General features: G+C 40.4%; 1 protein-coding gene across 1 annotated transcript in view; it reads right to left on the bottom strand.

The window, feature by feature from the left end:
• The window catches only part of NETO1 (neuropilin and tolloid like 1), a 93534-nt gene that overhangs the window by 17817 nt on the left and 50550 nt on the right, over positions 1 to 25167 (bottom strand). The window lies entirely within an intron of this gene.

A 25167-nucleotide genomic window follows, 5' to 3' on the forward strand; every position in this document is an offset into this window, starting at 1 on the left:
AAAGAAACATATTTCAATTAAGCGATAACCAAATAATGTATCTGCCGGGGATCTTCCACTGTCTAATATAATTCCAGTGAATATGCGGAATCTATGCACCTATAATATATTTAATGGAAATTAACTGAGGTAGGACATACTGAAATGAAAAAACATCTCCCCTCCTCTAAATATTCTATTACCCATCCTATGGTGTCCTTTCTATGTTCTTTCAGGTAACCAACTAAAACCTTTCCATCTTTTCCTGCAGTTCATTAGATCAGTAGAAACTGTGTGGGGCATAGGAGCGTGTTATAGAACAAGAGGAGCTGAGCAGATCATATATTAAGTCCTTTCCCCAGGCAACATATAGAGCATGAAGAGCTAAGCAGAATGTACATAGTGTTCTATCTGCAAGCGTTATGTTATAGAGCAGAAAGAGCTGAGCAAAAAATAGTGTCCTATGTGTAGGCAGCATATTATAATGCAAGAGGAGCTGAGCAAACTGTATATAATGTCCTGTCTTCAGGAAGCATGTTATAGAGCAGAAAGAGCTGACAATATAAACAGTGCCCTATCTGCAGGCAGCATGTTACAATGCAAGCGGAGCTGAGCAAACTGTATATAATGCCCTTTCTTCAGGCAGCATGTTATAGAGCAGAGGAAGCAGATTGATACATAATCTTGTGAGGAAATATTCTGTATAACATGTATTTTCTAGGTCCTGCGGTTACAATACAGCACAATCTATAATAGAGGAACCGGAGAAGACTGAGACCAATAGACCATGGAGCAAGAACCTAATGGTGACTAATATCCACTAGTGTATTTCTGGGCAAGCATCATGAGGACTCTCCCCCATCTTAGTGGTAAGATGCCCATTGCTGCTTGGTTATATTTACTTATTGTAGTTTGATGGTGCATGCTATCGTTGACCAGAAGGTTACAACCACTGCTTAGGGTATTCCCAATGATAAGAGCTTTTGGTGGACATTTTTAGTTGGAAAGCTAGGAATTTTGTTTGGAGGATATCTCTTGTTAAATATTCTGTTTAAGACTACTTCTTCATTGGTTTAATCTGGAGTGTTCATAACCGGATTAAAAAAGTAACAGGCACTATTTATTCTTTTTTCCTTAATTGTGAACCCATAACATGCATTTCATTTATGTACTATATGGTAAGTGATGGCTGTCAATCATTTATTACACCATCTACAAAGCACTTTTTCATTTTCCCTTTTTCCGTTTTTGCCAGGCATACTTAATTTTTAAGGCATTTGCAATAGAAGTTGATGTGGTTTAATTGTGCTACTTTTGAAAAAACAAAGTGGGTATTTGGTAATAATAATAATCTTTATTTATATAGCACCATCATATTCTGCATCACTTTACAAATCATGGGGGACAAATAATAAAGGACAATACAGTGTAAAAAACATAGTCATCCAATTGGAATGAGGTTACTGACAGGGATCACACCTAAAGAAGATACAAGTACATTATGGGACTAGAAAAAATATTTTATTGTGACTTCATTTCCTAACCTTTTGACATTTTGACCGAATAGGTCTTTCCACTTTTTAACAATGTATATAAATTGTAGAAAAACAACAATTGGTGTGGTCTGAAATGGGAATAAAATGCAGTTCTCCAAATTTCTATTTAGTTTTGGTCAATGGAGGTGGACATACAGTACATCTATAAGATATTTATCTGCTTCTGGACCTGTCACAAATATTTTAGGTGGGAATACCCGTCTTTAAAAAAACATGCTACAATAAGCTCATTTACCCATTACATATGTCCTAAATGTGTGAAATAAAATCCAGGTATGATGCACTGACAAGCTTCAGAAGAAACCCAGATGTGAGCAGCCTCATGGTATTGAGAAGTGGTGCAGAAATTAAACGATGTTTTCTGCATGTGACACAGACACATGTGGCCTAATACAGTTTTATTTTTGGAAGTTGAAAAATCCCTTCCACTTTGTATGCCAGATTCTGCCAGGTCTTGGTTTGTCAGCCATATTTGTACACCAAATCGCCAGCCACAGAGCATTTCAACCACTCATACCACAGAAATGGCTGCCAAGAATTTACGACCACATAGTGATTCACCAAAGAGAAACTACAGATAAACCAAAGGGGCCTGACAGAGATATTACCCACTCAGTGCTAACTACCTCATTGTCTGAGCCGGACTTATGTCATTTTGTCGGTTGGATGGGAGGGACTAGGAAATATAACACAACCAGAGAGGCGAAGCTGTTCTCCTGAATTTTGCTCAATTCAGTCAATTGTTCTGAATGACAAAATCTTGTAAAGCAGTGGTTTTAATAGTAGAGTAAATGTCAAAACCAAAATGTCATACCACAGTAACTGGCGGCTTCTTCATGGTAGTCATCAAAAGGGAGTTAGATGAATGTGTGTGAGAATGAATGAATATGTTACACCCACACTATACATGAGAAGAGCGTGGGCAGCCTGTGATAAGGGACTGATGACAAGAGATGGGAAATATGTTATAAGTATAGAGGAGATCGTACTATTGCTTAGTAACTGGATTATTATATGAGTGCGCATTATTGTTTGCCAACTTGCAGCTTCTAAGTGGCTTATTCAGTTCATCAAATTGAATACCACCACAGCAATGCCAACACAAGTGCATACCATAAATCAGTCATCTGCACTGACAGTACAAGAGGAGGTTCTCCATAGCATAAAGCACAGTGATCTCATCAGATCCCAAGCTTTTATATAACTAGAATTACAGGATATAACTGAAGCTATGGTATTTCTTTATGGATCTATATCCCTTGCTAATGCATAGCTAATAGCACAGACTATATAAATTGGGTGTGACATGGTTAGTTTGTGAGCCAAGAAAATCCCTTCAATTAATCACTAAACATACAACACAAGGGTATAATAAAGCTTACAGCTGCTAGGCCCTAATAATTAGTCTTAATATTTCACAGAAAAGAGGCATTGCTAGAAAGGGTATTGTACCCTACCTCCAGGGAACTACAAGTTCAGTTTGGTAGGTGAAAGTAGGAGACGGATTCATTTTATTAATATTTTACAAGCGTGGTGCTGATTAAATAGTCTACTTAAAGGGGTTTTCCTACGAAGAACAGTAAGGCCCTATCCACAGGATGCTGTCTCAAACTTTGTTTTTCAGGACCACTTGATACTGATGGCAGTGTGAGCAGAGGTTATTTGGGGTGATCAAAGCTGAAGCTATGTTCTGGGGCATGTGGGCTGTTTATAACCATTGCCTCCCTCCCTTGTACTAGATATCTAATGATAAAGCAAAAAGAAACAACTCCTTAAAGAATGGACCCTTTCTTCTTGGAGCACACATTCCAGGTAACGGCAGGTGCACAACACATTGTCCAAGTTTACGGACCAATGATAGCAAAGAAAGAATGAAGTAGAAAATTCAGCACACTTAGTCACGCTGGAGTTGTAGGCGTCCTTCTTTCTTTATTTAGCAAAAACCATGGTTGTAGCAGATACATAGAATTCGTGTGGATCCACGGGTTTCAACAAAACAATGTTGTGTTTAAACGCTTCGTTCCAGACGAATTCCATGTATCTGCTACTGCACCAGCATGGTTTTTACTAAATAAAGAAGCACGCTTACAACTCCAGGGTGGCAAAGTGTGCTGAATTTTCTACTTTTTTCGTTAGACAACCAATGATGTTTGTGCTGGTTGGTGGCTTTTTGATGACCTGACCTAGCATGCAACTACAACCTTTTAGTGCAAAATATCACAAGGGCTTTGTGAAAAACTGTCCATAACTGGAGCTTCCTCTCTGGCCACACAACTGTTGTAGGTGTTTCTTGATACATTCATGGTCACTATTTTTTTTTGTATTAAACACAGTTCAAGTGAAACTTGTCATTTAAACCAAATGCCTTTACCCCTGTAGACTATTTAAAGTATTTGTCTGCTTTTTACAACTGTCATGGGCTGTTGAGTATCCTAACAGTTATACATAATCTTATCAATGTGCCCTCTATATTTGGAGACACAAGCGACATTAGATCTATATCTACCCAGTTGCTCAATCCAAGAATTGCAACAGCACCCAAGATATTCTTCTATGCCAAATCCTAACTTGAAAACATACAATATGTGATTTACTGGAGGTATAGACAGGATGGCATAAAGTGGGATTTACTCAGAGGTAATGTTCACTGCACTACTACTGAAGAACCGAGTGGGGAGGGGGAGACAGTGTAACAGTCTGTAAAGCTTGGTTCACTAGCATAATTTTAAAAGTTGCTTTTAGATTGAAGGATGCTATGGATAATCAATATAATAAGATTACCACAGTCCTGGTTCTATGAGTAAGTGTTCCTGGTTTATCATGCTTTATTCTGGAAGTCTTAAATGGGCATAGAATAACTTGGTCAAACAAAGTTTTAGTAACTAGGGGTTCTTGCCAACACAACATGATCTAATGTAACCCATGTCATCATCAAAAGATATATGAAAAGAGTTTAACAAAAGAGTCTATTTAAGTTTGAGGTTTTATTTTTGTAAGAGGGTGGAATACCCTAGGTACAAAGTACTATGACCAAGGTTCCTCCAATACAGAATTGATGGTGTCTGCTGATTGATTATTCTGGCCAGACACATATGCCATAGTTTTTGAGTTTCCCCTTAAGCAGAGAATATTGCATTTACTTTAAAAATGTTCAAGAAGTAGCACTGCACGGCAAAATACTTGTAAAGCAGCAGCATTGTAGAGCAATCCATTATGCTTTACTTATTTTTATTGAAAGCACAAACTGTCCTTAAGAGACAATAATTAGTTTAAGGCACAATGGTATCAGACCTATTCACAAAGATCAAATAATTACAATTCAGGCATTTCAGGTGTATTTCTATTATTTTCAACAAAGAAATGAAATTGGCTGAAATGTAACAGAAAGTGTTTTACACAAGCTAAGATAATCAGCCGGAAACATAAATTATTATATATATATAATATATATATAATATAATATATATAATGACTTTACACATCTGCTGGATACATTAAACATTGTGGCTTACTTTTAGACTACCTGCACTCGACGGAGACGGTGTGTGTTTTTTTCTCTCAGTCCGTCTCACTGACATAAATAGGGACAAGGGGGCTCCCGTCTCGTGTCGCAGGCTCACCCGTGCCCCTCTCTGTGCCCCGGTCCTCCGTAACCCTGACTCACCTGTCCACGTTTCTGTGTCTGCTCTGGCGGTCAGGTGCATGTGACCCCACCTCCTAGGGCATGCGCGCACCGGCTACTGAAAATTTAAAGGGCCAGCGCACCATTGATTTTTACTGACCATTGCCAGAATCCCTTAAAATCCAGCCTCTCCCTGCACAGCCAGCCGGATCTTTCTGCCTTGTGCCTTTGAGAAAGCTTTGTTCCTGATGCCCTGTGCTCGTGTTCTGAATTCCTGTTGTGACCACGGCTCCATTCCTGATTACGCTGCTTTGCTCCCTGCCCTGACCTCCTGCTTCTCTGATCCTGTGCTGCCTGTCTTGACCTCCTGATAGTCCCTGACTATGATTCTGCTCAACGTCTCTGTACCTTGCCTTGGCCACCACTGCAGACAAGCCTGCGGAATGACCTGGTGGTACCACGCCAAAACAAGTCAAACCTGCTTTGCGGCTGGCTCTGGTGAAAATCGGGTACCACTTAGACTCTGGTCCCAGATGTCGGCTTCCATCATTGTCCGCAGTGGTCCAGTGGGTTAACTACCCTTGGTGCCTGACACACAGAGAGAGGGGAGGGAGAGTAGCAGAATAAGTCATATAAACTAAAGTTGCGGATCACACTTTCGTCGGACATTGCACAGTTTTCGGGATTTTCTTGTCTGCAGTGGAATTGTGTTGCATGCAATCAGTTTTTGGCGCAGCTGTGCCATGCAACACAAATTGGGAGGCGTGCCTTTGGACGATCTGACTGATTCGGACTGAGCGTGGGATTTAACTTTCAAATTGTGTCGCAAGACAATGCACTTACATGCAACAGGAAGGAGAAGGAGCAGGGAAGTGACACATGCAGGATATCAGGCGCACAAGCTTATTGAATTGCAGCAGAGTATATTATCATCGGATAATGAAATTTCAGTGAACTCTGCGGTCCAGGAAAGTAAATGTGCCCCATAATCTATTTCTACAGGTTCCTCCTATTTATCAGTGTTAAGACATGTAAACAAGTGCACAGAGAGTCTGCACATAGCTTTAAAGGAAGGGATGATGAATCAATTAAACATTCAGGGAATATTATTAACACAGTAAAGGCACATATGCAATTTATGTTAAAGATTTGCCAACCCCTTTAAATGTCCCCCATTGTATTTATTAAAAGTATGTACCAGAAAAAAGTTTGACACATTTAACATTTTTTAAATATGTGTAGACAACTTGGTTGTGGTTTTGTGAGACAGTGTGCACTTCCTTTCTACCCAAATGGCAAAAAAAAATTTTTTAAGACAAATATGTAAAGATGCACCAGATTTATCACACAATGGGGGTCCTGTTCTCACTTATGTGTGGAGTGGGAGGAAAGTATGCATTTTACCCATCATTTGTGATTTGAAGCTCAGGAAATAGCTCTACTTTTCTGGTATTATTGAAGGAATGGCATGAAATATGCTCACCCTGCTGCTTTACCCAATAGTAAGAATGGGACACCCATTCTCCGGATTCCTGGGGGTCCTTTATTGTAATCGTTCAGTGCCCCAGCAGTCAGACCCACGGTGATCAGCTTGTTATCTCTGATCCTATGACTAGGAAAAACTTGCAAAGTCGGAACAATCCTTTCACTCTGTCTGTGTTTGGATATACTAATAAGCTTAGCAAGAAGAACAGAACATACTGTATCTTTACGTTTATCTTGCTGTCTATCTTTCTAATGTGCAAATTTTCCAATTTCCCTCATGTTATTATTGGATGACTAGCATTATTGGATGACTTCTCTTTCGCATTATTCCTATACATTCCAAAATTAATTAGGACACTTTATAACGTTTTCAGACATACAGGGGGTCATTTACTAAGGGCCCGATTCACGTTTTCCCGACGTGATACCCGAATATTTCCGATTTGCGCCGATTTTCCCTGTATTGCCCCGGGATTTTGGCGCACGTGATCGGATTGTGGCGCATCGGCGCTGGCATGCGCGCAACGGAAATCGGGGGGGGGGGGCGTGGCCGAACGAAAACCCGACGTATTCGGAAAAACCGCCGCATTTAAAAACGGAAAATGTGTCGCTCGGGACGCGCTTACCTTCACTCAGCCGGCCTCGGTAAATTCCGGCGCGTTCAGATGCTTTTCAGCACAGCAGCGCCACCTGGTTGACGGCAGAGGAACTGCCTTATTAAATCCCGGCCGGACCCGAATCCAGCGCAGAGAACTGCGGCGGGATACCAACAGGTCGATCCACAGGCGTGACTTTGCTTGCGGTGGCAGCCAAGGCGAGGTGCACAGTCATGAGGCAGAATCATTGTCCGGGACAGTCAGAAGCTCAGGATAGGTAGCACGGGATCGGAGTCAATGATGTAGCGGAAGGTGAGGACAGGAATGTAGCAGGAGGTCACAACGGATAGTACACAGACAGTCAGACAACACTTTCTCAATGGCATAAGGGCACAAAAATCCGGCAAGGGACACAGGAAGGGGCGGCCAATTTATCAGGCATGCTGGCCCTTTAAATCTCACAAAGCCGGTGCACATGCTCACTAGCAGGTGGGAGTAGTAGGCTGTAATTTAGCAATAAAGACACACCCTTACTTATGACCGGTCTACTCAGGAGAGAGAGAAGTGTCACAGACTATCCACACAATGTGTATATTGGGCAGTCTAAAAGGCGACTGCCGTTTTAGAGGAAAAATGGCTATGAGCTATATCAGTGCTTTCAATTTAATAGATGTAGCTCAACAGTGGAACACCATTGGTAGTACAGTTTCTATTTCGAGCTATGAGCTAACATGAGAATCAGTATTAAGTGTTATCGTGTACCATTTATTTAGGACACATATGTATTGGTAATTGCAGGGTGGTCCCAAGACTGTATGATTATCAGACTTGCTTGTGTTTACTGTCAGACTTGCACTCTCCGTCACAGTTGCTTGCACACTTCATCATTCACTGTCAAGCCTGCTTGTACTCTATGTCACTCATTGTCCCACATTCTGCATAGGTCTGCTACCTATGGTTTGTTTGCTGATAGGCAGAATTTAAAATTGTGAAGAGAAGGCATGACATAGGCGTACACAGCATAAACCTCCCCCAACCCCTTGGATGGTTTTAAGAGGAAAATATTAAAATCACTGTAAATGATTGAGCCAACATATTACACAGGAGTAAGCACAAAACTAGTGAGATCTAAGAGATTATACATAGCTGTGTACTATTTAAACACATATAATTTTTTTTGTTTCAGCTTTTTTCCTACAGTGGCTGACCTAAGCAGCAATGTGAACCTCTGCTTTCAAATAAAAACATTCATATACTGTATTCATATATTCTATGCCTGTTTAGAATTTCTAAGTTCTACAGTACCAATAATAATAATAATAATAATAATAATAATAATAATATTACAAACAGAAAAATCATATTACACTGTAGTTCTACATATTGGTCAAACAAATATGACCTTTCATTACCTTGACCCTTTAAAAAAAAAAACAAAAAACATGTGCTGTTATGCTTATCGAGTTTTTGACCCAAGAACCAAGGCAAGGAAGGATATTGTGTATATATATATATATATATATATATATATATATATATATATAATGCAAGTTAGATCTTAAGTTTTAACATTATTATCTTTTAGATTTTTAAAAGGAAATCTACCATCAAAATAAAGCGGGATAAACCATGGACACTTAATCATATATCCAGGTACTGTGACTGGTAATCTTCTTATATATGTTATCTGCAGCCTCCTTCCTTCTAAAACCAACTTTTAAAATGATGCCAATGTCCCTGAGAGGTTACCATAGCCCCACTGTCAGCTGGCTTTACAGGCTGTTACACTGTCTCAACTTCGTCAACTGCAGGAAGTGCTCACAGCACAAGTGGTGAATCAGAGGAGAGGGTGAGACAGTGTAACAGCTTGTAAAGCCAGATCACAGAGGGGCTAGTATTGCCCCTGAGACTTATTATCATAATTTTAAAATTTGAAGGAAGGAGGCCATGGATAACAAATATAAGAAGATTACCACAGTCACAAGATCTAGTGCCTGGATCTAGGAGTAAATGTCCCTGGTTTATTATACTCGATTTTGATGGTAGATTTCTTTAAAACAGATTTGTATTAATTAGAAATATTAAAAGGCCTGGTAAGATGGAAAACTACCACAGTGCCACAAACCACTTTGTACAGTCTAATCTTATATAAATAAAATAGATTGCACTTTCCATATACATAGCTGTTTCACTGCCACTGCTAGCACAGTCTCTTCACAGTGTAAAGCTGGTCATTCACATTAGACGCTTGTTTGAAGTATCTACAAGCAGGGGTGCATTAAGACTACCATGGGCCTTGGGCTGTATGAGTATTATTGCCTCAATATAGAATGAATAATGGACACAGATCAAGAGGGGGGTCACAAATGACTTGTACTTATAGATGATGTATTGCACATAAAAGATTATAGCTTACTTAAATGGTAAAATCCCCTAAGTAACTGCACCTAGTCTGTACGTACAAAGACCATCTACTCAAAACCAAAAATACCCTTCACAAGGAAGGGAAAGGACTAGACTAACAATATACTCGTTAAGAATAAGAAATTGTTTTATCAATGACATACACAAAATAGATTTAATTAGTTAAAAACATACAAAAACATGCAGACAGAACATGCCCCCATGATAAGGTGTCCACAATATGCAGTGTAAAACGGGATGATGAAATACAGAGAAGAATGGCAGCCACACTCTGGACACTGTGGAACTGTAGTATATACAGTACAAAGTAATGCCTAAGCAACTGGGCAAATGCTAGCGACACATTTGGTGCAGAGCTGTCAATCAATAAGGATGTATATGCAGCTCGGGGAGATCACCCTGCCGTGCCATAGCATGAGGAGGAGACCTAGCCCAATATATCCCGGTTCTTACCTAGTGGAGAGAGATAAGATTGTTCCACTGTCCAGGGAGACCGCCTCCCCGTCCAAAGTGTGGCCGCGATTCTTCTCTGTATTTCATCATCCAGTTTTGCACTGCATACCATCTAGTCCTTTCCCTTCCTTGTGAAGGGTATTTTTGGTTTTGAGTATTATTGCCTCTACATACCTGAAATTCACTTCCTACATATGGTACTAGAATCAAGCTGCTTGGGGAATGGAGGATGTGTCCCTACTGTCTGCTTTCAATCTGTAATGTCAGGATCTTTGGAGGACCTTCAGAGGTCCTAAAATGTCTGTTGTGCACATGTGTATTGAGAACAGGAATGGATGTGTGAGGATTTCATGGATGAAGGTTCCTCTCAGTTTCCAAATTGTCCGGTGGCCATGGGTGGCCATGGGCCCCTAGAAGACCTGGACCCTGGGCTACCACCCAAATTACCTATATTCTAATCTACTACTGCCTTAAAGCTTCATGGGACAAGAGGAACATAATTAGTATAGGATCCTCCTAACCCATACCCAGTGGTAGATGTCGAGGGACATAAGAATCTGATAGCTGGATTTCTATTGCATGATCCTTTAGTGACCATGGAGATAAGCCCTCATTTAGGGTGTAGACATGTTTTTTAACAATAAGCTCAATGGTGTAAAGTCAGTACTGAGCCCATTTGCTTTTACACTTTGTTCAATAATTATAGAAAAAGAAAAAAAAATTGCAAAGGATAAAGGGTGTCACATTTAAAGAATACATTTCACCAACATTCTGAATGATATACCTTGTTTTTTATTTTTCCACTCATTTAAAAGATATAGAACCATAAGTTTATATGTAAATTATCTCATACTAGCCTAAAAGGTATCAACCATATTTTTTCTGCAGAAGTGTCTATGTTCTGTATAAAATGAAACTCCTGCCTAGCACAGTCTTTTATACACATACTAGCAGTAGATCGCGGCGTTGCTTGGGATCAGTAATAACTGCTCTTAGATAAAACAAAATAGAATGGGTTGACAAAATATATTTTATATGTATCTATCTCCCTCTCTGACTCTCTCTGTGTTTTTCTGTCTCTGACTATGTCTGTCTCTGACTGTCTCTTACAGTGACTGCCTCTGACTGTCTCCTTCAGGGACCGTCTGTGACCGTCTCTTTCAGTGACCATCTCTGTCACTTCGTCTATGGGGAGATTTATCAGAAGTGTCTGAGAGCAGAACTGCTCTAGTTGGCCATGACAACCAATCAGAGCTCAAGTTTTATTTTCCCACTTATGTTTATAAAATTAAAGCTAATCTCTGATTGGTTTCCATGGGCAACTGGAACAGATTTACCTCAGACATTTCTGATAAATCTCCCCCATCTCTGTATCCCTATCCATCCCACCTCACACATAAGCGTCTTTTACTCATTACCTGTAGTGACCAATCAAAGCTCAGAGCTCACATTAATGACCTGTGGCAAAACAACAACCAATCACGGGTCAGTTTCCAACTGCCACAGCAGCAGCCAATGGCTCCTGTATATTGTGGTTAATAACTGCATTTTGGAATATGCAGGGCAAAAATTTTGGCTCAAAACCAAGTCTATGAAGTTCCCTGAGTCACAGAGAGCCACCGTATATAGGCCCCCTATAGGTAGGCAATGGGCGCATGGAGAAGTAAGGTGCCGCAAGTGTGCAGCACCATATCACTCCGTGCGCCCATTGCCAGGGTAAAGATATGACATACGCCATGTATCTCTGTGGAGAGGGGCGGGGGTGGGCAACGCTATGGCTTGGCGGGCATATGTTTGTGTGAAAGGAGCCATACACTCAGCTTTATATATTAGATGATGTAACTTTAGCAACTAGTGCCAGGAAGCTATTGCAAGGGCAAATAAAATCGAGGGATTGCTGAAAAATTGTATACAAATCGCTAGGCAGACCACACCTGAAGTGATACAGTTCTGGGCCCCTGTTTGTAAGGAGAACATATTTAGGGTTAATAGAGCAGAAGAAGGGAAGTTTTTCACAAAGTTCCCCCTCATAGTAAATGTTTTATAAAGGGGCACTAGTAGTATTTAAATCTTTTAGTCATGTCCGGCCAAAGCTGATGAGCTTATCAGCTGGGGCATCCATAAAACTGGGGCTTCCTTTATGACATTAGTCTCCAATTACACCTAGTTTTTATCATCCAATTTTTCATCATAAAAAAATATTCAGCTTTTTTCCAAGTATGTCATAAATATGTTTTCTGGTAATGAATATCTTTTTACTTACTAGAAATGATGGTGCTAACTTTTTTTGCACAGCTGGGGTCAGTTCACAGTTTTGTATTAAACTGACAGAAAAACCATTTCAAAATGTATTGCAGGGCTTGCCTATGACTACATGCTCTATATCTCAAGTTGCGTTCACCTGGATTCTCCTTGGAATATAGGACACGTTGCTTAAATTTGGAGATTGATTTTCACAATCTGCGGCATAAAACCAACTTGTGAATAAACCCTGACAGTATAATAAATATTGGGCAAGTTTTCTCCATTGTGCAACTAATAATACATCATAGGAGTTAAAAACATCAGTAACATAAATCTTGTCCTGATAGCTTCTATTATTCCAAATAGATCAGCTGAGTCTGTGCTGTTCAGCTGACTGATACTGTACTGTGAACTAGGCCGGATCATAGGGTAGAGCTCCAGGGGTGTGCCCCGAGGTCCCAACCACTTTGCCCTTAAAGGGGCCTCCACCAAGTGTTGGCGATTTGTGCGGGCGCATGGCTGCCCGAATCTTTCACTACAGTTCTGGCTTTTCTGAATTGGCTGTTTAAATAGCAGCCGGAACAGAGACCCAGGTGGTAGCCAATAGACTTGTGTCTATGGCGGAGTTGGGGAACAATATGTTCCCCATTCTGTCATAGACCTCGAAGCGCACAGGACCTGGACGTCCCAGCACTGGTGGCACAGTGATGTCACACCCTGCGCCAGTACGCCAACATCCCAAGTGAAGATGAGGGGGTGTACTGGGGGCAGTGTGTATAAATTACTAGCAACATTAAGTTTATTGAAGAAATTGTGGGGTACGGGGCCCCCACCAGTTGGCGCCCAGTGGCCCAGTTTGCTCCCACCACCCTTAATCTGGCATTGGATGTGAAAATGAGCGTTATATGATTTTCCTAGTCAATATAATTTCTGGTCTGACAAAAACCAGAATCCCTACAAACTGTGGAAATAGGACAAAGTAAAGGATTACAGGGTGGGTCACTGTATGTTCTCTAGCTTTCCTTTAAATTGTGTCATATAACCCCCTTAAATATAGAAGCAATTTATTACAAAATACATGATGCTGAACAGCAGATCTTTACATTCTTCTCATACATGGAAGAGAATAGCTTGCTAAAGATATCTACTGTAACCACAATTCATTGCCTGCCCTTGACTACAATAATGACCTTGGTTAATCAACTAATGGCTCAGTAATTGTTCACCTTGCTTTACACAGATTGAAGTAGCAAAGCCCCTCCCTCCTATGTATGCAAGGCATCCTCTGTTTCTAAGATCAGAATTGAGATATTGGGTAAAGGGTATATGCTTCATGCAGCTTTATTTATTTTATAAAAATATATTTAGGTCAGGGTGCCAGCCATGTTGGGCTGCATGTCTTCTGTGATTCCTAACTAAGGGCTCATTCCCACAAATGTAATGGGAACTGATTTGCAGCCACACCATTTGCGGGCGCATATCAGTCCCCATTGAAGTCTATAGTGCCTGGTCACAATGTGGTGAGCACACGTTGTCTCACCGCGACCGTGCATGGCGAAATATAGTACATGTCATCCCTCCTCCTCTCCAGCGGGGGTGAAATGTGCATCTACCGTTTAGGGTGCACGGAAGGAACACTCCCAGCTTATCAACTTTTTTATGCCTCTGTTTTTATGCCTCAGTATACATTGTATCCTGCAAAAAACAATGGGTATAAACACAAGGCAAGCTGCAAGCTACATTTTCATCCTTCTGGTATGTACACTCAGGTCAGTATAGTGAACAATCAAGCTACCACCTAAATATAATAATATAGACTCAAGAAAGAACACAATGCAGTCTTACTCTAAGTACTATTTTATAAACATATACAAACGTTTTTTGAGATGTTTTGGATGCAAACACTGAAAGAAGCTAGAATCAGCTAAACCCAAGGTTGTGCATATGCCTTTCTGACTCAAGGTTTTTTTTAAATGAAAAGCACTGTTTTACTATCACATTTGTGAGTAAATAAAACGAAAGCTATACTTTTGAAAATAAGATTTATGCCATGAACCTGTTTTCAAAGCTTGGAGATCCTGCTGACACAGAGAAGGTTCATTTCCTCGATCTCCATCAGTGTGAACAGAACACAAGAAAATATACCGGAGAAGATGGGCAGATTGTAAACTTGTCTGTGTTCTATTTGTAACATAAAGAAGATAGTGGGGCACTATTACTAAGGGTTGCATGCTGCACTTTTGTCGGACCATGCACATTCTTCATGGCTAAAATGGCTTGCACAGATATTTAAGAAGTGTCTGCCTTGTGATTGTGTGGCACGCTACCCTTTTTGTGGCGCAGCTGCCTTGGCTTCCATGCATCACAAATTAGGGAGCGTGCTGTCGGACGGTCCGACTTATTCGGACCAAGCACCGTATTTAACTTGCAAATTGTGTTGCATGTCCTATGTTAAACGTGCTCCGCAAAAAAGATGGTTAACTCTATCAAACCAGTGCGGGGAAGTGACAAATTCATGATTTCTAGCGCATCTTAGTGAATCACCGCACGGGGGATTATAGATGGACAATCTTCTTTTAGTGAACTCTAGTGACTTTGTAAGTAAATATGCCCCAGTGTGTTTTCTTCTGTGATCAATCTGGACAACAAGAGGAGGTGGTTTTTCACTATAGTGACTTTCACCTGTGCCCTAGCTCCCTCACCAGGATTGGAACTGCAAGTAGACAAAATTCTACATATAATTCTTCAGTGGAGGCCAAATGTATTTCATTCTTCCCTAGACTCTGCTGAGTTATTGCTCTTGGAGGTCCCAAGTGATGTCCCTTTTAATATAACAGGTGGGAGGGTTGGAGCAGAAGGACATATACCAGTGTATATGCACACCGTGCGAAAAGTCTTAGCCTTCCATTGTAAGAGTACATCAAGAATCCCCCTAACATATCCTTGGAATGGAAAGCTACAAAATGATAACCAATTTCACATTTTTCTTGGACAGTTGTAGATAAAATTTACATGCCTTTGCAGATCTTGTCAAAATAATTTTCATATATACACTTGCTAGTAAGAACAGCACACAGAGCACACAATTTCGTTTAAGTGCATCTGAACAGTACCATTCTATATCCCCCACCCCAATGCCATCACCCTGGGGAAGAAAACTGACTACTATTAATTCTTGGAACATTTGATGCATGAATGTGATGCATTTTTTCTTATATATTAATGCAAAGAAGAGCTTTACACTTAGGATGTTCAAGTGGTAGATGGTAACTTTTGTTTTGTCTAGATGGCCAACATGGTCATATGGAAAAAAAAAACACATTACCGTATATATTCGACTATAAGCCGACCCAAGTATAAGCCGAGGCCCCCAATTTTACCACAAAAACCTGGTAAAACCTATATTTTTTTTTACTCGAGTATAAGCCGAGTTTGGGTTTTCAGCACATTTTTTGTGCTGAAAAACTAGGCTTATACTCGAGTATATATGGTAATTCCTAGGATTTATTTCTAGGATTTATAGTCAAGTGAGAGCAGTATGGGGTAGTATCATGAAAATGTGATGAAGGACTAAACAGTAGGAAAAAAAAAACAGATTTGCAATGTAAAGCTTTAGAGTAGTACGTTTCAGGAGCTATTCTGCATAAAGAATTGATTATACAATAGTATGATGCTATTTGCACTGCAGATTCCAGCTCCTTTCACGTGCATTTTAAGCAAATTAGCAAAGCACAGATGCAGCATATGCCAATTTAAGAATAAGCACCCGCTGTTGTCCTAGCTTCAGCAACGGCCTGTCCAACACAGCAAGATTTTGCAACGCCAGCATATGACTATGCACCTGATTATGCAATGCCAGATGCTTTCTTCTATAGACATTTAGTCCCTTTTAAATCTTAACTTGGCCATTATTGCTTAAAGGGGTATTTTGAGAATATGAACGTCTGATACAAAAACCCATAATGCTTTAAATAAATGAATCCAACAAAACTCAATGCCATAGTCACAAAATGGAGCTTAAATAGATTGATTTTATGATTCACAAAAAGTTATGGGTTTTCTAAAATAGGTGGAGTTATCAACAGGAAATGTGATGTGGACATAGGACCAGCAGCATCTTCTGTCCTGTGTCTGCTCCGTACGGAGAAAATCAATGGACTTGCAACACTTCTGCCAACGTATAGGCAGGTTGGTAGTTGCTAATAGCGCCCTCTCCAGGTTAGGAGCTGTTGGAGGGAGTCATGAACCCTTAGATCTATCTCAAATATCCCAGCTTGCAGCTCCTACCAGGCTGGTGCTTTATTCCTGAGGACCACTCTCCATGACCATTCCAGTACCAGAATCCGAATCTGCCATTAGACCGTTTTGGCCCATTGCCTTCTACCTGTTGTTCAATAAAGAACTGTGACTTATTTTGCATAATGCTTCCTCCCTCTGATCCCTGGATACGGCGGTCTAGCACCACAGGCTTTCCCATCCATTACCCAGGGACTTATCTAACAGACACTCAGAGGTTGCCCCAGGGAGAACCAGTAGGACAGCCCTCCGATGCCCAAACACCGCCGTGACATAAGTGCGCACCAGGCCGCAACCGCTAGTCACTTTGGTATTTTGGACCCTGGCTGTCTCCAGGCCCCAAGAAAAGGCTAGGCCCCGGTGGGGGATGTTACAAACTGATTACAGGGCCGGTAGCATTTTAATTATTCATTAGTGTATGTCAGCAGCATTTTTATGCTAAGGGGAGCAAAATTTTAAATGACAACTAATACATACTAATACATATTAGCTTATATTTTATTGACCTATTGAATATGAATTATGCTCATTCTTGGAAAAAGGAAAAAGATCAAAATATGATACATTATCTGGATGTTGAAGTAAGAAAAGAAGAAGGTGCAAGTAGGTTTGCCACTACCCTTTATTTTATACCATCAGATAGGAATTATTTATTAAAAAGGGACAGTCAACATGCTCTAGAAGTGTTTAGAGGAATACCCAAGGGGCAATTCATGAGGGTGAGGCGCATTTGCAGTAGCAATGAGAAAGTACAGGAAATCCCAATAGATGAAATTAGGAACACTAAAAAGAAAGACAAGAAACATTCTGCTATATTTTGTTCCACATATGACCATTATGCTAAAATGGTTAAAGATTGTGGGGCACATTTACTTACCCGGTCCATTCGCGTTCCAGCGGCGGCTTCTCGGACGAGCGTTCGGGTCTTCTGGCGATTCATGAAGGTCCTGCGCCCGATGTCCACCAGGTGTCGCTGCTGCGCTAGTCCGCCGAGTTGCGGCGGAGTTCACTGATCTCTTCCTGGTGCATGTGAGTATGGCCCGTGCGACCAATTTTTTGTTTTAAATGCGGAGGTTTTTCCGAATCCGTCGGGTTTTCGTTCGGCCACGCCCCCGATTTCCGCCGATGCGCCACAATCCGATCGCGTGCGCCAAAACTTGGGGCAATTCATGGAAAATCGGCGCAAATCGGAAATATTCGGTTAACACGTCGGGAAAATGCGAATCGGGCCCTTAGTAAATGACCCCCTGTATCTTAAAGAGTTGGGGGATTTTACAACATGACCCTAAATATGGCCATTTATTTAACCCCTTCACGCTCCGCTGCGGATATATCTGCCACGGAGTGCAGTGACTTAGCGCTCAGTGGCGGATATATCCGCGGGAAAGCCGAACCGGCATCGGGAAACACGGGGTGCCGGCTGTAACTAATAGCCGGCACCCCAGTGTAACACCCGCGGTCATCTAACATGTCTCTGGGGGGTCTTTCCCCCACGATCGGCCCCCCGAACCGTTTTCGGGGGGCACCGATCGCTGCTATGGAAGTGCTGGGGTCCGATCTGGTCCCCAGCACTGCCTGCAGGCACTGCCAGTAAGATGGCGTCTGTGACGTCATCTTACTGGCATAGTGCCAGCCTATGCAAGTGCATAGGCTAACACTGATAATACCCTGCAATACATGATTATTGCAGAGTATTATCATGAACAAGCAATCAGATGATTGCTTGGTCATTTCCCATGGTGGAAAAAGTGAAAAAGTAAAAAAAAATGTTATTCAATAAAAAATAAAGTAATAAATCAATAAAAATGCCCATAAGCCCCATAACATATAAAGAGACATATAACCCCAAAAAAGTCTAAATCATAACAAAAACCCCACATATATAGTATCACCGCGTCTGTAACAACTCGTAGAATACAAGTAAATCATTATTGAACCCGTACGATGAACGCCGTTAAAAAAAACTATTGAAAACCCACCAAAAATTATGATTTTTACCTATTCAATCTTACAAAAAAATGCCATCAAAAGTGATCAAAAAAACATATGTACTCCATAATGATACTGCTGCAAAGTACAGCATGTCCCGCAAAAAACAAGCCATCAACCAGCTCCCAAGTCAAAAAAGTAAAAATGTTATGCCACTTGGAAGACGGCAATGCAAAAATGATAGATTTTTTCCCACATTACGGTTTTATTTGACAAATTTAGTAAAATATAAGAAAATATATTCAAGTCTGGTATCCCCGTAATCGTATCGTCCCATAGAATAAAGCTAACATGATTATTAGGCTAAATGGTGAACACGAAAAAAAAAAAAGTCAAAAATCCAGTACAGAATTGATGCTTTTCTACTCATACCCTCAAAAACGAGTTCCTAAATTTTCAACAATAGGTGATACCAACCCCAAAATGGCAACACTGGAAAAAGCATCTCATCCCGCAAAAAAAAAAAAATGCCAGCACATGGCCCCAATAACGAAAAAGCGAAAATTTATAGCCTACAAAAGGGACCAAAGAGGAAACTAAAATCCTGGCAGCTGCAGGTCCCTCCTTCCATTCTGTGCCTCGCTGTGCGCCCATAAAACAAGTAACGTCCACGAGTGGGGGGTCTCTGCACTCGGGAGAAATTGCAGAACAAATTGTATGGTGGGTTTTCTATTTTTATCTTTTGGAAATGTGTAAATTTTAGGGCTAAATGAACGTATAACCGGAACAATTTGACCAATCTAAATTTCACCTCCATTTTGATTCAATTACTATGAAGATCTCAAGGGGTTAACAATCTTCCTAAAAGCTGTTTCTGATAGTTTGAGGGGTGCAGATTTGAAAATGGGTTGATTATATACGGGGGTTTTTATACTAAATATGTAACATTTCATTCAAAACTGTATTTATCCGCAAAAGAGTAAATTCTGAAAATACGGAAAATCGCTATTCGATTTGTAAGCCAAGCGACATCAAAATATATTATCCAGACATTTCAAAAATTATGAAAATGTAAAGTAGACATATGGGAAATGTTATGCAGCAACTTATTTAGGTGGTAAATCTATCTACCTGAAAATGTAATGATTTTGAATTTCAAAAAAGTGAGATTTTTCAAAAAATTCATCATTTTTTCTTTTTTTGGAAAATAAACGCAAAACTTATCAGCCAACATTTACCACTAAAATGAAGTACAACATGTGGGGAAAAAACAATCTCAGAATCGCTTTGATAAGTAACAGTGTTCAAAAGTTATAACCATATAAAGTGACGCAAGTCAGAATCCAAAAAATGGGGCTGAGCCTTAAGCCCCTTCTACACTGGCGTTTTTCACGCGCGAGTTCTGCGCGTGCATTTGACGCGCAGAACTTGCATTGCACTCTGTCCCATTGTATTCAATGGCTCTTTCTCCATTAGCGTTGTTTTTGACGCGCGTGCTTGCGTTCGTTTGCACGCGCGTCAAAATCGCAGCATACTCTATTTTTGCGAGTCACGCGCAATTTTCACGCCCCATTCAAGTCTATGGAGATGCATCAAGAACGCATTGCACTCGCAATCATTGCAAGTGCAATGCGAGTGCAATGCGTTTTAAACGTAAGGGTTGCTAGGTGACCAGAATAACAGTATTTCCCCTGCTCGAGAACGATCATTTAATTAAAAAAACACAGTGAAGAACAGTGAAGAATAGAATAAAACCAGTGAACACAGTGAAAACAGTGACCACAGGATCATTTAAGAGAAAAACACAGTGCAGAACACAGTGCAGAATAGATTACAGATGTTCGGCACATCTGCTTACTTGTCGGGAGATACGCGCGGAACGGTGCGGCCAAAATAGCATGTGAAGAACAATATATATGTGTGAAGAACACATTGCAGATGTATTTAAACATCTGCAATTTGTTCTTCACACACATATATATTGTTCTTCACATGCTATTTTGGCCGCACCGTTCCGCGCGTATCTCCCGACAAGTAAGCAGATGTGCCGAACATCTGTAATCTATTCTTCACTGTTCTTCACATCTGCTAACTTGTCGGGAGATAATATACACGGGGAACAGTGAAGAATAGATCGCAGATGTTTGCAACTTATCAGAAGACATTATTATCCCAAACCATGGTCCCTTTGAAAAATGCTCGATTCTCCCATTGACTCGCGCGTGAAAAATGCGCCGAAAACGCAAAAAAAAACGCTAACAACACGCGCGTGAAAAACGCAAAAACGCTAATTACTCCAAGGAAAAATGGAACAAAAACGCAGCCAAAAACGTCAGTTTTTCACGCATTGCACCCTGACGTGAAACGCAACGCTAGTGTGGAAGAGGCCTTAAGCTGTAAAATGGCTGCGTCTTTAAGGGGTTAAGGAGAAACTAATGTTTGTCTACAGGAAAGGGAAATCTATTGCTAATACATTGATCAAAACTGACATGTGTGAGAAAAAGAAAACAGCGCAACAAGTGTTAGGTATACAACGGAGAGGTACATATGGTTGTCTATCTTGCCAACATTGCACGGGCATTATTAAGGGGAGTGTCACCCAAGAAAAGGCTATGAGATTTGAATAAATGGCTTTTTACTTGCAATAGTCAAAATGTCATTTATATGTTGAAATGCCCTTGTGGAATGGTGTATATTGGGCAAACCTCCCCGAGCATAAAAATCCGATTAAATGAACACAAATCTAACATTAAACAATTCTTGCTAGCGAAGACAGTTGTGAACAGGGTCTTAGAAAAGAGGAGAAAAGTAAACGAGATGGACATAACACGGGTGTAGCTAAACACTTCAAGGAAAAGGGGCAGAGTGTATGATCTCAGATGGTTAATTTTAGAACAAGTGTCAGGGACAGATATAAATATGACTAAACAAAAGTTATTACAACGCAAGGAATTCTGGATTGATAAGATGGAAGCATTGCAGCTGCATGGGCTTAATGAATTATGTAATTTTAATGTTTTTTTTGTAATAGGGTTATTTGGTTGTTAGAGAAGCATTCAGGAAAATATATGTAGAAAGGGAAGTCTTGTTTTTATAGAACTGTATTCTGGGAAAGTGATGTCATGAGATTTCTTTATATAAGCTCACCTGTGTTTCAATCATGCATGTCTGAGGAAGGAGGTGTGACCTTCAATCGTCACACGGTATGCGGAGCCCTCAGTGAAACAGCCTGCTATTGTGTCTAGTGTGGCGCTTTAACATTTATGGACGTATGGACTAAGATGATTACCCTAAAATTTTTCATCATATATTTGCTGATTGCAAGATGAAAATGTTTTATGGAAAAACATTTTTTACACAAAATTAAAGTATTTACCTGTGGAAAGCAGAGAAAATGTGAAGTATTGTGTCAGTGGTACTAATTGCTTCTATTGACTGCATTCCAGAAAAACCCCTTTAATGTCATTTGAAAGCTGTCTTCTTAAAAGGAAAAAATACTGGACAAAATTATAGAAAATTAATCTTGAAATGAAAAATCCATACCTCAAAAGATACTTTTACAAGCAATATGGCAGTGGTGGCGTACCTAGAGCACAGGTGCCAGAGGCGGCACTCTGAGCCCTTTCTGTGGGCACCCCGCCATCTCCCCAGTGCACCACAGAACTCAAAGAATCTTCCTGCAGTTCCAAGCAACTTAAAAGATGCTGCTTTCAGTCATATATTAAAGTGATACTTACTTCGCTACTTGGGACTGGGCCGAATTGTCTTTGGAGGACCTCCTGCTGGCCCTGTGATTCTCTGAGTAAGGAGGACACTGGAAAGAAGCTACAATAATGCAAATTTTCCATCTTTCTTTCTACTGTGTTTCTGTCATCAGGAGGCCAGTATGATTGAAAGTTGTTGAAGAACAGGGAGCAATAAGTTACTGCATTAATTTTTGGTTGGCAATAAATAAGGGGGGTTTTGGGTTGCAGTTTGGGCACTCGGCCGTTAAAAGGTAGAGTAGAATAAATGGCCCTCACCCTTTGCTTGTTTCTTCAATACCGACATTTATTCGTAAACATCCTCATAGTACATGGTAACATAAAGGGAGAGAGGACAGACAGAACATGAACAGGCTCTAACCGGAAGAAGTGCAAGCCGTAATGGATGTCCTATCTGTCCTCCCTCCCTTTATGTTACTATGTTCTGTAAGATAACCCTTGTTCTATCACCTGCCCCCAATGACAGTCCTGCCATCCAGCAATAACATCTCACAATATGTAAAAATGGACTGATACTCATCTACATGGAGAGGTATAGGTCGTACAGCTTTTTATTGAATGAATGCAGCTTATCACAGGAAGCCTATGAATTTCTGTATAGTGTCTTAGCAACCATACTCCTAAATCTGTGTTACTTGTGGCACCATCAGCCATGTGATCGTGTGTAATTTTGCAGCGGTTTATGGCTCCTTGGGCTAGCCTTACACTCTGGCACTGTCCTCACACATCAAGCATCTTCTGTAAAAGTATCATTCTTCTGATCATTGTGCCTCACTATTTCTAGGCCCCTCTATGTGGGCTATTGGGCCTCCATATACAGTACTATGATGGCCAGTTAACACCAGTGACTTCTACTCGGGGATCTTCTAACATGTCTTGCATGTTAGTGTACATTCAATTCTGCTTTTCCTTTCCACGATTCTGCTACATATTAGGAACTGAACAATGAAAATAAAATAATCGCTTTAACCCCTTAACTGTGCACCATTATAATAGATTTTCCTAGAAAGGAAATACACATAAACAAACATAGGCATCTCATATTTTTGCCAATGCAGGTTCATAGACCGAAATTGATGGATGGTTTAATAAAGCCTCACAAACTGTTGTTATGTTACTTTGCCAGTTTATGAGCATTGCAGCTTAAAAGGATTTTCCTCATTGGCTAAAAGCAGAAAGCCACACAGCCACCAATTGGCTAAGCAAACTGCTCTGTGGTTAACTGTAGAGAGAGACACAGGAAGAGCAGTGCCCCAGTGGCAGGGAGTAGTACTACTTTACATTTTATGACGTAGCTGGACATCTTAAACCTCCACAAAACTCCTTTCACAGTACTATTGCCATTACTTGCTGGCACCTTCACTTTATAGAGGTGCTACTAAATCAGTCCGGGATTGGAACAAAGTCTGATGTTGTAAATAGGAAAGGATTAATCACCTTGAGAGAGACTATTTTATGATTATCTTCAGCACAATTACTAGAGGTTTCCTTTATATAGTAATTTAGTTTATATTCTGCTGACAGTCCTGCATGGAAATCTTAGGATAATGTTCTATGAGTTCAATAAGAATGTAAATGTATTATTGAATTGCTGAATATTCTGATATGAAGGACTGGGTTTACCTGTGCTTTGTAGACATATGTTTCATAAATCAAAAATCCAACATTCACCTCCTTTTACCTTTAACTTCCAATGTAGTGCAGCAATTTTCTTTTTTTCACTTTACAAAAAGAAACGGGCCTTTAGTCTCAAGAACATGATCTTAATAAACAGTAATTTGTATTCTCTTGAGAGCTATGACAATGGAGAAGGAAATGGAGTGGAAATGTCTGAACTATGCTGCTGACAGCTCTCCGTATTATAGAAATACAGGGTAAAAACAATAGCAGCATGTAGATCTAGCACTGATCAGAAATGGCTCCTTCCACTTCAGCCTGTACTTAGAAGATGTAATTAATACCAGTAGCCTTGAAAATGTCAGCAGTCTTTTACAGTGGGCGTTGACACACAATACTTCAATAGGTTTTTTGCTCTTAGAAAGAAATAACATGCCACAGGTTCCCAAAAGCTTTTCTTCCAAAATGTCACTATACTGTATCAGAGTAGAAATAGAAAAGATAATAGAAAACACAGATAGGATTAATCTTGATCCTTTCCTAAGGATTGCCATGTCTTGAAAAATCACAATACTTCATATCATATTTTCCTTTACATTTTCAAGGGAAAAAAGTCGCCTGCAGAGAATTATATGTGATAGTCATATTGTCAGGCTTGATGTCCTTACTAACCATATTATTAAAATTTATGTCCATCATGAAAAACCACTTTACAGATTAACAACCCAGGATGAGCATAATTCCAGAATTAAGTAGTTCTATTTTCTGCAGCAGTCACGTTTCCTTAGGGTACAGTGACCTCCATAATCCCTAATGGAAGAAGTTTGGGATGACCACAACTCTGCCACGACCAGGCCGTCCTGTCAAACTGAGAAGAACCCCAAGATCACTGTGGCTAATCTCCAGAGATGCAGTAGGGAGATGGGAGTCTGCAGCTCTCCACCAGTCAGAGCTTTCTGGCAGGATATGCTGATTAAATCCTCTCCTCAGTGCAAGACATAGGAAAGCCACACAAGGCTCAGACTATGAGAAATAAGATTCTCTGGTCTGATGAGACAAGGATTGAACTTTTCTTTGTTAATTCTAAGCGGTTTGTGTGGAGAAAACCAGTCACAGCTCATCATCTGCTGAATACAATCCCAACAGTGACACATGGTGGTGGCAGCATCATGCTATGGGGGTGTTTTTCAGCTGCAGGGACA

This window comes from Engystomops pustulosus, chromosome 5 (assembly GCF_040894005.1).
Source record: "Engystomops pustulosus chromosome 5, aEngPut4.maternal, whole genome shotgun sequence".
NCBI classification, from domain to species: Eukaryota; Metazoa; Chordata; class Amphibia; order Anura; family Leptodactylidae; genus Engystomops; species Engystomops pustulosus.